The sequence below is a fragment of the Ranitomeya variabilis genome, chromosome 1 (genome assembly GCF_051348905.1).
Source record: "Ranitomeya variabilis isolate aRanVar5 chromosome 1, aRanVar5.hap1, whole genome shotgun sequence".
NCBI lineage: Eukaryota > Metazoa > Chordata > Amphibia > Anura > Dendrobatidae > Ranitomeya > Ranitomeya variabilis.
Window position 1 is genome coordinate 1,004,319,464 of NC_135232.1, and position 16,287 is coordinate 1,004,335,750.

At 42.9% G+C, this 16,287-nt stretch overlaps 1 protein-coding gene across 2 annotated transcripts in view; it reads left to right on the top strand.

Annotated features, from left to right (window-relative positions):
• Window positions 1–16,287, top strand: part of GALNT7 (polypeptide N-acetylgalactosaminyltransferase 7) — a 205,901-nt gene that overhangs the window by 83,398 nt on the left and 106,216 nt on the right. The gene's annotated exons all lie outside the window — the stretch shown is intronic.

The following is a 16,287-nucleotide window of genomic DNA, read 5'->3' on the forward strand; positions in this document are numbered from 1 at the left end:
CTGCTCTCAAATTGCATTGAAAAGCCTGCTGACATATTCCCTTTGAATACAGAATTTAGCAATTTCTTCTGCTTTCTAGTTGACCACCAATCGTATTGTCATTGTATATCCTAGTGATATGCCATAATATTATAAAGGAAGACCACCGCTTTAACTGGTTTTCCCCTGGATAAATGAATCACAGGATAGGTATGAAATGTATTACCACAGTGTAAATGGAACAGTAGTGTGCATGCATGATCACTACTCACTTGTCACAGGGGACTCTGGGACCCCAGTTCACAGGAACAGTGGGGTTTTAACAGTTAGATCCGCAGAAATCATACACATTCCCGGTCCTGTGGTTAAGTGATAAATGTATTTAGCGTGGAAACTCATCATGAAAGTTTTTATAATGGAAGCGAGTTCTTCATGTTTCAATAATTTGTATAAAATGTACTTAAAATGAGAAAAGTGCTGGATGACATGAAGAGTGTAATTTATGCTCTCTGCATGCCGATGAAAATCATATCCACTAACCCCAACAAAATGGACCTACTTTCTAATGGTATTTTATGGTTTTTATCACCCTTTTTTTTGGCCACTCTGCCACATAAAATCGAGTCCAAAGTTTCATCCCCCGAAATAAATGCTAAGGTTAACTCCTAAATGTGTCCATAAGTGCTCAGGGATACTGTACGTACTGACCCGATTAATCAGTGTAGTTTCTCCAGTTTTTGGAGTCCTTTCTTTTTCGTGGCTTTATTATCTGCGCCCTGTTCTCTTCAAGATTTACTCCACTTTTTAAATTTTATTTATGATTTTTTAATTATTATTCTTCCTTGAGAACTGCCTCCTCCAGACTTGTTGGAAAAAGGTGCATCTTTTTAAAGGCTTTAAAAACAAAAATAAAAAGCATTTTTTTTATTATATGCCAAATTCATGAACACCGTGCACCATTTCAAGGAATTTGACACAAAAATATCAGGCAACGAATGCCACAAGACAAACAAAAGTGAGTTCAGTATATCGCAAAGGATGACTCGAGGCCACAGAGTCCTGCATGACAATACACAAGCTGTGTGACTAAACTTACTGCTGTCCTCCACCGAGTACCTTATGAATGAAGTTATAAGGGTGATCAGAAACAAACACTGATATAATCCTAAATGTCTTGTTCATTTAATGTAATAATCTAATTGCTTTTGTAATATGCTTTAATTAAAAATTCCCCACCTTTCCTTTTCTAATCTAACTGCTTTATTTATTTTTTTACCATCTTCCTGTTTGATAAAATTTTGTTTGGGAATCCCCAGTGCATGCTGGGATACTCAAAGGAGACGTCATCAAGGGGCAGCGGCTGCAGTCACTGTCCCCATCCTAAAATAAAGCCTATGTCACAGGTTTACCGCAACGAAGGGGGGCCAGAAGACCGCGTCTGATTTCATACTCCTGCACTGATTAGAAGCACTTCCCTTCATATTAAATGGTGCAGGTTTCTGTTAGCAGTGCAGGGGTTAAACTGTTCAGCTTGGAGTCTCTGTAGCTTTCCTGCTTGGATGATCTCAGCTGTTCAGTATTGGCCACTCCTCAATCCTAAATATTCTTGCCTCTGGCATTCTGGATTGCCAGTGTTAGTTTTGTATTGCCTTGTGTGGAGTGGAGGTGTCTATTGTTGGTAGAGGCATTTGGAGTGTTGATCTATGATTGTTGCATGGTGTTTCTGTTGTATGCGATTCCTCATCATTTCCTATTTTGTTTACCTGCCTTTTCTCCCTGGTGTTCCTCTTTGAAGTCTGTTTTTCAGTTATCCTTGTACGTCCTCCCTTGTTAGTCTGGTTTGGGTATATACATACACTATTACTCTCCACTTCCTCTTGTGGGAGACAGCTATAGGTCTGATTCAGGAGGTCTGCAAGGTCCATGGCCCTGGCGTCTTCACCATCAGAAGTAATCCAGGGCGCAGGAATAGCTAGGGCGCCCCTAGCGTTAGGGAAAGGGAAGGAGCCTCAGGTATTTGGACAACAGAGTTGTGGCAGCCTATGTCCCCACTCTGAAATAAAGTGTCATCAGTGACGCCCCTTTTTTGGGCCTAGTTTCAGCTCTACTTAGCATGCGTTGTTTGTCCAATTCTGATGTATGCTCAGTAGGATCTTGTCACTGTGCAATATTTTTAGGGTATGTGCACACGTCAGGATTTCTTCAGGAATTTTTTCGCTTTTTGTTTGCGGATTTCCCCAATAAAAACGCTATAATAACGCTTACAAAATGCATACATTATGCATCCTATCATTTAGAATGCATTCCGCATTTTTTGTGCACATGTTGCGTTTTTTTCCGCAAAAAAAAACGCATTCCGGAGAAAGAATCAACATGTTCATTATTTTTGCGGATTTTTTGCGGATTTCCCATTAAATTGGAGTGTCCGGAAAAAAACACAAAAAATCCGCCAAAAAAACACACAAAAAACACGTAAAAAACGTGTAAAAAACGAAAAAAAAAAACGCATGTGGATTTCTGGCAGAAATGTCCGAATTTTGTCAGGAAAATTTCTGCAAGAAATCCTGACGTGTGCACATACCCTTAATGAACAGTGTCTGTGCACTCCCTCAACGACTCTGATGAGAAGTGATGAGCCGGAAAAAGTGTGTGCTGTCAGTGTGCATTTTAGAGAAAGAATCCAACAAGCAGCGAGAACAGATGCCTGCCCTGCCTTAAATACCGTTGTTACTTTTGGGGTGGCGGAGCTTGTCTCTGCTTTTCCTGCTTGCCAGGTTATCTCCTTACAATTCGTACTGACCGTGCGCTCTCTGGACGGCTCATCACTTCTGACTGCGACAGCGCGCACTGTCACTGGGAATTAAAAAGAATATTGCACAATAACAAGATCCTGCCCTGCATATGCTGGAATTGACAGGCGACGCGCGCTCACTAGAGGAGGGACTAGCCCAGCCCCTGAGGTCACTGATGACGCTTGATGTCAAAGTGGAGACATAGGCTGCGGCAGTGTCAGTGGCTTCTGCCCCATATAACATATTGTTTGAGAATCTCCAGTGCATGATGGGATACTAAAAGGAAATACCAAAAAGGAAGTTGCTAAAAAAAAACATTAAAATAAAGCAGCTAGAGTAGAGTGGGAACGGTAGGGGATTTTTAATAAAAGTATATTAGAAAAAGATTAGATTATTACATTAAATAAACATTTAGGATTAAATTCCAGTTAGTTTCTGACCACCCCTTTAATCTTCCATGATAAGGATTTTTTGCTCTGTACCTAAAGCATCTGATGTGGCATAGAGAAGCAATAATTGCCGCACCTACTTCTCTAGGTATTGTAGTGTGCCGTAATAGAGAGGCGCACATGAGGCCTAGAGGAGACTGTCCCAAACACGGTAAATGGTCTGTTAGCCTAATGGTTAGGTGATCGCATATTAGGCACAGAATCCCCAGTATGTGGATTATTAGCGACCGGTTAATGGTTAATCGAATGTTCTAAAAAGGTGATATTTTATTTTATTACCCTTGCCATCTGGCAATTTCATGACTGTGCATGGTCCATAAAAGCTGCTGACATGTGGAGGATGGTGTCAGTATAGTTTTCTTTCCTTCTGCGGGTGTATTTTTTTTTTCTATTTGAAGGAGAAGCTGTCCTCTGTCTTTAAACGGTTTGTCATTTAATCTTGCTGACATTACTGGAACACGTGTGTAAAGTCTGGTGGGCTCCAGAGAGAACGTGTGACTGCATTTCTGTGTTCCGATGGCGCTTCTCCTGTGAGAACACTTGCAGACTCCATCAGTCACCTTGCTTCTGGTAGCTGACGATGTCCTCCTGGGGGGACAGATGGGAATGCTGCTTGTCTGCTTTCTGCTGGAAGCTTTAGCTTTAAAGTTTCTGTTTTTGCCTTTGGATGTAATTCTACACGTGAGGTCATTTTGTTATGTAAAGTAGTGGTTACTGTACAAAAATGGCCAAAATTAGTAGTGTGCATACAAAACATGAAAGCTTGTCATTTGATGTAGCAAGTAGTGTTGAGCATTCCGATACTGCAAGTATCGGGTATCGGCCGATATTTGCTGTATCGGAATTTCCGATACCGAGATCCGATACTTTTGTGGTATCGGGTATCGGGTATCGCAACAACATTAATGTAATAATGTGTAAAAGAGAGAATTAAAATAAAAAATATTGCTATACTCACCTCTCCGACGCAGCCTGGACCTCAGCGAGGGAACCGGCAGCGTTGTTTGTTTAAATTTCGCGCTTTTACTTGGTTACATGAAGTCCCGGCTTGTGATTGGTCAGGGCGGCCATGTTGCCGGGACGCGGACCAATCACAGCAAGCCGTGACGAAATTACGTCACGGCTTGCTGTGATTGGTCCGCGTCCCGGCAACATGGCCGCCATTAACCAATCACAAGCCGTGACGTCACGGGAGGCTGGACATGCGCGTATTTTAAAAAGCGCGCGTGTCCAGCCTCCAGTGACGTCCTGGCTTATGATTGGTCACGGCGCCATGTTGCCGGGACGCGGACCAATCACAGCAAGCCGTGACGAAATTACGTCACGGCTTGCTGTGATTGGTCCGCGTCCCGGCAACATGGCCGCCCTGACCAATCACAAGCCGGGACTTCACGTAACCAAGTAAAAGCGCGAATTTTAAACAAACAACGCTGCCGGTTCCCTCGCTGAGGTCCAGGCTGCGTCGGACAGGTGAGTATAGCAATATTTTTTATTTTAATTCTTTATTTTACACATTAATATGGATCCCAGGGCCTGAAGGAGAGTTTCCTCTCCTTCAGACCCTGGGAACCATCAGGAATACCATCCGATACTTGAGTCCCATTGACTTGTATTGGTATCGGTATCGGATTGGATCCGATACTTTGCCGGTATCGGCCGATACTTTCCGATACCGATACTTTCAAGTATCGGACGGTATCGCTCAACACTAGTAGCAAGTGAAAATCATTAATGAACACATACTGAAATGAGCAAGAAAATGTTCCCACCAAAGAAAATGATGGCTACATGGTTGTAGACAGGGAAAACCAGATACATTTCTATTTAATCTATGGACCCTGTGCTTAAGATTTTTGGGGTCTGTAGTATGATATATGAACACGTATGTTGGCACAAACCATAGCTACTGTACTTAGCACTGCCCATCGTCCTGCTGAGCTTTGCTGCAGTTGTACTTGTCCCCTTTATGCACTTCTGAAGCCCCCAAGATCAAAAAATGATGGCACATCTGAGCTATAAATGTTGGAGTCTTGCCTCTTCTTCACTTGGCCTTATTCACATGGCAGGTTTTTTTTTTTATCTCATCCCAACTATGCACCTTCCATTAATGTGACCAAATGAAATCAATAGGGCTAATTACACATTGTTTTATTTCTTTGACATTTGTGCCTTATCTGAGAAAAGCTCTGTTTAGATCCTTCTGATTCAGCCATTCACATTTATGGAAGCGAGAAATGACTGAATGCAGACTGAATCTATCCATGTGCTGTTCATTGTTACTGAAGCAAAATTTGACCTGGGCATGTGAATTAAGCCCTGGAGTATGTGCACACACTGTTTTTGAGAGGTGCTCAAAATTGAGTTTTCTAGTGAAAACTACTTCAAGAAATGCTCTTTTTTTATATATACATGCACACATCTTTTTCAGGCAGATTCCTCCTAGAAGCCTCCCTTAAAAAAAAAAGTGCTAAAAAGCATCAAAAAGAATGAAAATATGCACTGCAATGTGGAATGGACTTGCTGTGCACATTCTGTCTTATATAACTTCTTTTAGCTGCTTCAGGAAGCATCCATTATATTATATATGGAACAAATAAAAATGATGACAGCAAAGAAGACGTCAGAAGAAACAAGTTGGGAAACACACCGCCATTAATATAGCACAAAGTGGAAATATAAAACGTAACTTTTAATTGATCAAAAGTACTAAAAAAGACAATCACCCAAAAAAACAAAAACAAAATAAAGGTCTCGTCTCTGCCATATAATAGGTATCAGAGACCAACAACCTATAGGATAAAAGATTCCGATGGCGTCTCTATTCACGGAATCCAAAAAACTATGGTGTAATATTAAATATTTAAACAAACGCTGTAAACAGTGACACATATAGATAGAACAGCGTCAGTTTTATACACTCATAGCCGCATGTAAAAAACAACAGTTAGGTTGGTTACTTTCAACCTTAGCAACAAATATGAGGCTGTTTATAATAAGACAAAAAAAGATATGGAACAGTCTCACCAGATCTTGTGGGCAGAGGAGAACCGGATCTTTCCTGGTCAGGTAATGGTCCGGAGGGAAGAAGGGACAACAAACCCTATGTCCATCCCTATAGGGCTACCGTTAGGCTATCCCCAAAAGACTCCTGCCCTTACAAGGGCAGTCCACAGCTACCCCTGCATATATATGCCCTGCACTCTCCCTTGAGATATCGTCCCGACGCGTTTCCTCCAAGTTATTTCATCAGGGGACTTTGCTTGTATTCAGGAGAAGGTACTAAAGTGCTAAGTGCTAAATGAAAGAGGGACAAAAAGTCCTGCCACCCTCTATGCTGTCCTGCAGAGAGTGGTGGGGGCATAAGGATCATTTAAATAGAAATGCAGAGTGTGATAAGATACACCCACAAATCTTCATTAATTGATAGTCACATGACCAATATAACACCGCACACCGCATAATACAATGAGAAAGCCTAATCCTATAATAAATGACAGCAGAATGCAACTCACGTGTCAGAATGTTGGACGCCGAATACCATGCGGCGAGGATACTTCCGGACATGCGCATTCAAAACCGGAAAGCACCGCTGCTAGGCAACTGGACGTCAGGCTGTAAGCCTGGAATATATGAATTAAAACGCAGATCCGTGCCGATGATAGGAGCGGTTGGCCTCATAAAGGAACAACAAGGCCATCTCTCCACTAAAAAGGGGGTTATTTAATGTTTAGCCTATGTGTTACCCAGACGCAAACCGGAAGTGAGCGTCTCTAGGATACCCGACGCTAACCAAAGAAGAAGATCCAGGATAACAACCTAACCCGGAAATGAGCGTATCCAGGGTACCTAGACGCTAATAGAGCGAGCAAGCCGACCCAAAGTCGCTGCTAGCCAACCACATAAAGGGGCGATGTTAACATAGAAAGTGACAGAAGTAAGTGTCTGTGATATCCAGACCACAGACTCAACTGTCACTATAGTAGTCATGTGAAAATAAATTAAACAACATTAGCATATATTAGATACTATTGTTTATGCGTATCCTATAATGCATGGGCGATATAAATGGAATTTTAGGCATAGATGACAGCTGTGTATTAACAGAGGATGGCTATATACTTAAGGTAAAGAGGATTGCTCAAATGAAACAGCTATAGTTTATTTGGTCATTGAGTCCATGTGGACTCACGGTATTAAGATAAAAGATCCATTTGGCCTCCCGTTGGAGGAGCAATTGATCCCAATTGCCTCCACGTATAGGTTTTATCACTTTCTCAATGGCCATAAATTTGATATGTTTCACTTGGCCATTATGTATGTTATTAATATGACGCGAAATAGAGGTGTCTCTGCCATGTTCAACATCGCCAACATGTTCTCCAACCCTACGTTTGAATTCACGTATGGTCTTTCCAATGTATTCAACGCCGCAAGAACATGACGCCTTATAAATGACTCCCTTGGTGCTGCAATTCATAAATTGCTTGATGTCATAGTTTCTTCCTGTGACGTTACTTACAAAACTACCGCCTGTCTCGATATATTGGCAGGCCGTACAATGACCACATTTAAAACAACCAGTTACATTACTTTTAAGCCACGTCTCCTTCATAGGATTCTTAAAGTGGCTGTGTACCAGTCTGTCATTCAATGAACGAGCCTTTCTGTAGGTAATTGCAGGACTATCACTCAGATGATCCGAGATGTCTGAGTCCATCCGTAAAACGGCCCAGTGTTTCTCAATTATTCGCCTTACCGAAGTGGCTCCATTATCAAATGTGGTTATAAAACGAACCACATCATTACCTTGTGTTTTGGTAGAAGGATTCAGTAAGGTGGTCCTGTCCCTACTTTTGGCTTCTTTATACGCCCTTGTCAACACCCTAGGGGGATATCCTCTGGCCAGGAAATTATTCCTCAATTCTTTTGCATGGAATTCAAAGGATACGTCATCAGAGCAGTTCCTCCGAATTCTGAAATATTGGCCCTTGGGTATCCCCCTTTTTAGATGTTCAGGGTGATGACTGCTCCAATGTAAAAGTGCATTGGTAGCTGTGGGCTTTTTGTAGTTAGACGTGACTAGGCCACCATTACTTCCCTTAGAGATCAGTATATCCAGAAAAGGTAATGAGGAGAACTCAATAACGGATGTAAAAAAAAGGCCAATATGGTTGTGATTAAGTTCATCCACAAACTTAGTAAAGTCACCAACCGCACCATTCCAAATCAAAAAGACGTCATCTATGTACCGTGTCCAAAATTCTGAGACACGGTACATAGAAAAACCTCCATATTCAGAGTCATCCCTCCAGACCACAGTCTCCTCCCACCAGCCGAGGAAGAGGTTGGCGTAGGCCGGGGCACACGGACTCCCCATGGCCGTCCCCCTCAGCTGGTGGTAGAGTCTGCGGTCGAAGGTAAAAACATTGTGGGTAAGGCAAAAACGGAGGAGCCTCAATATAAAGGAATTGTGTTCCTGGAATTGTCGCCCTCTTGTCTGAAGAAAAAAGTGAACGGCCTCCAAACCCTTGTCATGGGGGATGGATGAATAAAGGGCCTCTACATCAATGCTAGCAAGATATGCATCCTGATTAACAGTGAGGCCCTCAAGGCGACGTAAAAGATCTGGTGTGTCCTTGACAAATGATTGTAATGAAGACACAAAAGGATTCAATACTTTGTCAAGATATATTCCTGCATTCTGGCACAAACTGCCTACCCCAGAGACAATCGGCCTACCTTTTAGAGGGGTGAGGCCCTTGTGCACTTTGGGGAGGCAGTAAAATGTGGCTGTTATAGGATGACCAGGAAAAATAAACTCAAACTCGGTTTTGTTAATGACACCACTATCTAGACCATCCTGTAGTAAGGAACGAAGTTCATCACAGTAGTCTTTATGCGGGTCATGCGTCAGGATTTCGTATGTATCCCTATCAGCGAGTATCAATTCACATAGGTCCTTATAATGTGATACATCAAGAATGACAATATTGCCCCCCTTGTCGGAGGGCTTAATGACAATAGAGTCATCACGTTCAAGTCGGATGATCGCATTCATTTCCCTTTTAGAGCAGTTAAATTTGCAAGGTATATGTGATTTGGAAAGGCTCATGAGATCAGATGTTACAAGATTGGAGAAAACATCGATAGATGAAAGATCACCAGTATGTGGCGGCATCCTATGACTCTTGTGTTTTAGCTGAGTAAAGGGACCCAACCCAGATAAACTAGGGTCTGTCTCTCCAATGCTATTCAACAGTCTAACATCATCTAGCATGTCAATCGGGATACCCAATTCAGCACAAGTACGAGAGTCTTGTTTGTAAAAGTGTTTCTTCCATCTAATTTTACGTAAAAAAAGATTAAGGTCCTTAACTGTTCTGAACAAATCGAAATCACTGTTAGGGACAAAGGAAAGTCCTTTCTTTAAGACAAGCATTTCATCGGCATCAATGTCTCTAGCCGAGAGATTGATAACCTGAATGTCCTGCTTTATGATAACTCCAGAGGTATTAGACATACCCTCCCTGTGGGGGTCCATAGCTGATATTGTTGTGGACTGCTCTTTTTCCGCTACTTCCTTGCTTGAGGAGGTCTGTTTCTTAGAGCATAAACCTGGTCCAAAAAACCCCCCCCAGTGGTGTTATCTGGTCTATCAGAGGGGCCACGACCACCCCGACCTCTTCCCCTACCCCGATTTCTTCCTCTATTAGTTTTATTCCTACTTTCGGATTCCGAAAAATCCGTATCTGTGGAGGACAATTCAGTATCACGATCGGGGGCAATTGGTCGAGGGGTGAGAACAAGATAAGCCTTGTTGTCTTTAAAATCTTGTATATCCCGCATATACTGGCGGTGTTTCCTCTCTTTGAGGTGATATTGAAACCGCTCAATATGAGTCTGTAACTTTGTTTCCTTCAATCCAAAGTCAGACTCTGTGGAGAATTTTTTGGTGATTTCAATTTGTTCTTTCAATTTGTCATTCAATAAATTTAAAGAAGTTCGTTCCTCTTCAAGTAATAACTGCATGAAGCGGAGGGAACTCTCAGTGGCCTCCCTTTCCCACTTTTGTATGAAGGAAGAACTCTTGTGACGATTACCCGCTGAAAGGTTTATACGTAATCCCCGTGGAACAATTTTGGCCTTTAGGTAGCTCTCTAAACTTTGGACCTCCCACCTAGAGAGCTACCTAAAGGCCAAAATTGTTCCACGGGGATTACGTATAAACCTTTCAGCGGGTAATCGTCACAAGAGTTCTTCCTTCATACAAAAGTGGGAAAGGGAGGCCACTGAGAGTTCCCTCCGCTTCATGCAGTTATTACTTGAAGAGGAACGAACTTCTTTAAATTTATTGAATGACAAATTGAAAGAACAAATTGAAATCACCAAAAAATTCTCCACAGAGTCTGACTTTGGATTGAAGGAAACAAAGTTACAGACTCATATTGAGCGGTTTCAATATCACCTCAAAGAGAGGAAACACCGCCAGTATATGCGGGATATACAAGATTTTAAAGACAACAAGGCTTATCTTGTTCTCACCCCTCGACCAATTGCCCCCGATCGTGATACTGAATTGTCCTCCACAGATACGGATTTTTCGGAATCCGAAAGTAGGAATAAAACTAATAGAGGAAGAAATCGGGGTAGGGGAAGAGGTCGGGGTGGTCGTGGCCCCTCTGATAGACCAGATAACACCACTGGGGGGGGTTTTTTGGACCAGGTTTATGCTCTAAGAAACAGACCTCCTCAAGCAAGGAAGTAGCGGAAAAAGAGCAGTCCACAACAATATCAGCTATGGACCCCCACAGGGAGGGTATGTCTAATACCTCTGGAGTTATCATAAAGCAGGACATTCAGGTTATCAATCTCTCGGCTAGAGACATTGATGCCGATGAAATGCTTGTCTTAAAGAAAGGACTTTCCTTTGTCCCTAACAGTGATTTCGATTTGTTCAGAACAGTTAAGGACCTTAATCTTTTTTTACGTAAAATTAGATGGAAGAAACACTTTTACAAACAAGACTCTCGTACTTGTGCTGAATTGGGTATCCCGATTGACATGCTAGATGATGTTAGACTGTTGAATAGCATTGGAGAGACAGACCCTAGTTTATCTGGGTTGGGTCCCTTTACTCAGCTAAAACACAAGAGTCATAGGATGCCGCCACCTACTGGTGATCTTTCAGCTATCGATGTTTTCTCCAATCTTGTAACATCTGATCTCATGAGCCTTTCCAAATCACATATACCTTGCAAATTTAACTGCTCTAAAAGGGAAATGAATGCGATCATCCGACTTGAACGTGATGACTCTATTGTCATTAAGCCCTCCGACAAGGGGGGCAATATTGTCATTCTTGATGTATCACATTATAAGGACCTATGTGAATTGATACTCGCTGATAGGGATACATACGAAATCCTGACGCATGACCCGCATAAAGACTACTGTGATGAACTTCGTTCCTTACTACAGGATGGTCTAGATAGTGGTGTCATTAACAAAACCGAGTTTGAGTTTATTTTTCCTGGTCATCCTATAACAGCCACATTTTACTGCCTCCCCAAAGTGCACAAGGGCCTCACCCCTCTAAAAGGTAGGCCGATTGTCTCTGGGGTAGGCAGTTTGTGCCAGAATGCAGGAATATATCTTGACAAAGTATTGAATCCTTTTGTGTCTTCATTACAATCATTTGTCAAGGACACACCAGATCTTTTACGTCGCCTTGAGGGCCTCACTGTTAATCAGGATGCATATCTTGCTAGCATTGATGTAGAGGCCCTTTATTCATCCATCCCCCATGACAAGGGTTTGGAGGCCGTTCACTTTTTTCTTCAGACAAGAGGGCGACAATTCCAGGAACACAATTCCTTTATATTGAGGCTCCTCCGTTTTTGCCTTACCCACAATGTTTTTACCTTCGACCGCAGACTCTACCACCAGCTGAGGGGGACGGCCATGGGGAGTCCGTGTGCCCCGGCCTACGCCAACCTCTTCCTCGGCTGGTGGGAGGAGACTGTGGTCTGGAGGGATGACTCTGAATATGGAGGTTTTTCTATGTACCGTGTCTCAGAATTTTGGACACGGTACATAGATGACGTCTTTTTGATTTGGAATGGTGCGGTTGGTGACTTTACTAAGTTTGTGGATGAACTTAATCACAACCATATTGGCCTTTTTTTTTACATCCGTTATTGAGTTCTCCTCATTACCTTTTCTGGATATACTGATCTCTAAGGGAAGTAATGGTGGCCTAGTCACGTCTAACTACAAAAAGCCCACAGCTACCAATGCACTTTTACATTGGAGCAGTCATCACCCTGAACATCTAAAAAGGGGGATACCCAAGGGCCAATATTTCAGAATTCGGAGGAACTGCTCTGATGACGTATCCTTTGAATTCCATGCAAAAGAATTGAGGAATAATTTCCTGGCCAGAGGATATCCCCCTAGGGTGTTGACAAGGGCGTATAAAGAAGCCAAAAGTAGGGACAGGACCACCTTACTGAATCCTTCTACCAAAACACAAGGTAATGATGTGGTTCGTTTTATAACCACATTTGATAATGGAGCCACTTCGGTAAGGCGAATAATTGAGAAACACTGGGCCGTTTTACGGATGGACTCAGACATCTCGGATCATCTGAGTGATAGTCCTGCAATTACCTACAGAAAGGCTCGTTCATTGAATGACAGACTGGTACACAGCCACTTTAAGAATCCTATGAAGGAGACGTGGCTTAAAAGTAATGTAACTGGTTGTTTTAAATGTGGTCATTGTACGGCCTGCCAATATATCGAGACAGGCGGTAGTTTTGTAAGTAACGTCACAGGAAGAAACTATGACATCAAGCAATTTATGAATTGCAGCACCAAGGGAGTCATTTATAAGGCGTCATGTTCTTGCGGCGTTGAATACATTGGAAAGACCATACGTGAATTCAAACGTAGGGTTGGAGAACATGTTGGCGATGTTGAACATGGCAGAGACACCTCTATTTCGCGTCATATTAATAACATACATAATGGCCAAGTGAAACATATCAAATTTATGGCCATTGAGAAAGTGATAAAACCTATACGTGGAGGCAATTGGGATCAATTGCTCCTCCAACGGGAGGCCAAATGGATCTTTTATCTTAATACCGTGAGTCCACATGGACTCAATGACCAAATAAACTATAGCTGTTTCATTTGAGCAATCCTCTTTACCTTAAGTATATAGCCATCCTCTGTTAATACACAGCTGTCATCTATGCCTAAAATTCCATTTATATCGCCCATGCATTATAGGATACGCATAAACAATAGTATCTAATATATGCTAATGTTGTTTAATTTATTTTCACATGACTACTATAGTGACAGTTGAGTCTGTGGTCTGGATATCACAGACACTTACTTCTGTCACTTTCTATGTTAACATCGCCCCTTTATGTGGTTGGCTAGCAGCGACTTTGGGTCGGCTTGCTCGCTCTATTAGCGTCTAGGTACCCTGGATACGCTCATTTCCGGGTTAGGTTGTTATCCTGGATCTTCTTCTTTGGTTAGCGTCGGGTATCCTAGAGACGCTCACTTCCGGTTTGCGTCTGGGTAACACATAGGCTAAACATTAAATAACCCCCTTTTTAGTGGAGAGATGGCCTTGTTGTTCCTTTATGAGGCCAACCGCTCCTATCATCGGCACGGATCTGCGTTTTAATTCATATATTCCAGGCTTACAGCCTGACGTCCAGTTGCCTAGCAGCGGTGCTTTCCGGTTTTGAATGCGCATGTCCGGAAGTATCCTCGCCGCATGGTATTCGGCGTCCAACATTCTGACACGTGAGTTGCATTCTGCTGTCATTTATTATAGGATTAGGCTTTCTCATTGTATTATGCGGTGTGCGGTGTTATATTGGTCATGTGACTATCAATTAATGAAGATTTGTGGGTGTATCTTATCACACTCTGCATTTCTATTTAAATGATCCTTATGCCCCCACCACTCTCTGCAGGACAGCATAGAGGGTGGCAGGACTTTTTGTCCCTCTTTCATTTAGCACTTAGCACTTTAGTACCTTCTCCTGAATACAAGCAAAGTCCCCTGATGAAATAACTTGGAGGAAACGCGTCGGGACGATATCTCAAGGGAGAGTGCAGGGCATATATATGCAGGGGTAGCTGTGGACTGCCCTTGTAAGGGCAGGAGTCTTTTGGGGATAGCCTAACGGTAGCCCTATAGGGATGGACATAGGGTTTGTTGTCCCTTCTTCCCTCCGGACCATTACCTGACCAGGAAAGATCCGGTTCTCCTCTGCCCACAAGATCTGGTGAGACTGTTCCATATCTTTTTTTGTCTTATTATAAACAGCCTCATATTTGTTGCTAAGGTTGAAAGTAACCAACCTAACTGTTGTTTTTTACATGCGGCTATGAGTGTATAAAACTGACGCTGTTCTATCTATATGTGTCACTGTTTACAGCGTTTGTTTAAATATTTAATATTACACCATAGTTTTTTGGATTCCGTGAATAGAGACGCCATCGGAATCTTTTATCCTATAGGTTGTTGGTCTCTGATACCTATTATATGGCAGAGACGAGACCTTTATTTTGTTTTTGTTTTTTTGGGTGATTGTCTTTTTTAGTACTTTTGATCAATTAAAAGTTACGTTTTATATTTCCACTTTGTGCTATATTAATGATCAATTATTAGTGGTACCAATTGTGTTATTCATATTTCTAACACTGGGATTGCTTTACTTCGAAACACACCGCCATCAGCAAAAAACCATGCAAGTATGCACCTGAGCATATTCTGGTGAGGTTTTGGAGGATTTTTAAGACGCTGATGCCTATCCATGGTTTTCCTAAGTGGAGCCACTTCAAGAAAAAGACTGTGGTCTTCTTCCTGAAGAGGCTTTTCTGGCAGTTGGCAGCTAGTCAGTGGCTTCCTAGTGTTTGCAGCTAGTCAGTGGCTTCCTACTGTTTGCAGCTAGTCAGTGGCTTCCAAGTGTTGGCAGGTAGTCAGTGGCTTCCTAGTGTTGGCAGCTAGTCAGTGGCTTCCTAGTGTTGGCAGCTAGTCAGTGGCTTCCTAGTGTTGGCAGCTAGTCAGTGGCTTCCTAGTATTTGCAGCTAGTCAGTGGCTTCCTAGTGGTTCCTAGTGTTGGCAGCTAGTCAGTGTCTTCCTAGTGTTGGCAGCTAGTCAGTGTCTTCCTAGTGTTGGCAGCTAGTCAGTGTCTTCCTAGTGTTGGCAGCTAGTCAGTGTCTTCCTAGTGTTGGCAGCTAGTCAGTGGCTTCCTAGTGTTGGCAGCTAGTCAGTGGCTTCCTAGTGTTGGCAGCTAGTCAGTGGCTTCCTAGTGTTGGCAGCTAGTCAGTGGCTTCCTAGTGTTGGCAGCTAGTCAGTGGCTTCCTAGTGTTGGCAGCTAGTCAGTGGCTTCCTAGTGTTTGCAGCTAGTCAGTGGCTTCCTAGTGTTTGCAGCTAGTCAGTGGCTTCCTAGTGTTTGCAGCTAGTCAGTGGCTTCCTAGTGTTTGCAGCTAGTCAGTGGCTTCCTAGTGTTTGCAGCTAGTCAGTGGCTTCCTAGTGTTTGCAGCTAGTCAGTGTCTTCCTAGTGTTGGCAGCTAGTCAGTGTCTTCCTAGTGTTGGCAGCTAGTCAGTGGCTTCCTAGTGTTTGCAGCTAGTCAGTGGCTACCTAGTGTTTGCAGCTAGTCAGTGGCTTCCTAGTGTTTGCAGCTAGTCAGTGGCTTCCTAGTGTTTGCAGCTAGTCAGTGGCTTCCTAGTGTTTGCAGCTAGTCAGTGGCTTCCTAGTGTTTGCAGCTAGTCAGTGGCTTCCTAGTGTTTGCAGCTAGTCAGTGGCTTCCTAGTGTTGGCAGCTAGTCAGTGGCTTCCTAGTGTTGGCAGCTAGTCAGTGGCTTCCTAGTATTTGCAGCTAGTCAGTGGCTTCCTAGTGGTTTCTAGTGTTGGCAGCTAGTCAGTGTCTTCCTAGTGTTGGCAGCTAGTCAGTGTCTTCCTAGTGTTGGCAGCTAGTCCGTGTCTTCCTAGTGTTGGCAGCTAGTCAGTGTCTTCCTAGTGTTGGCAGCTA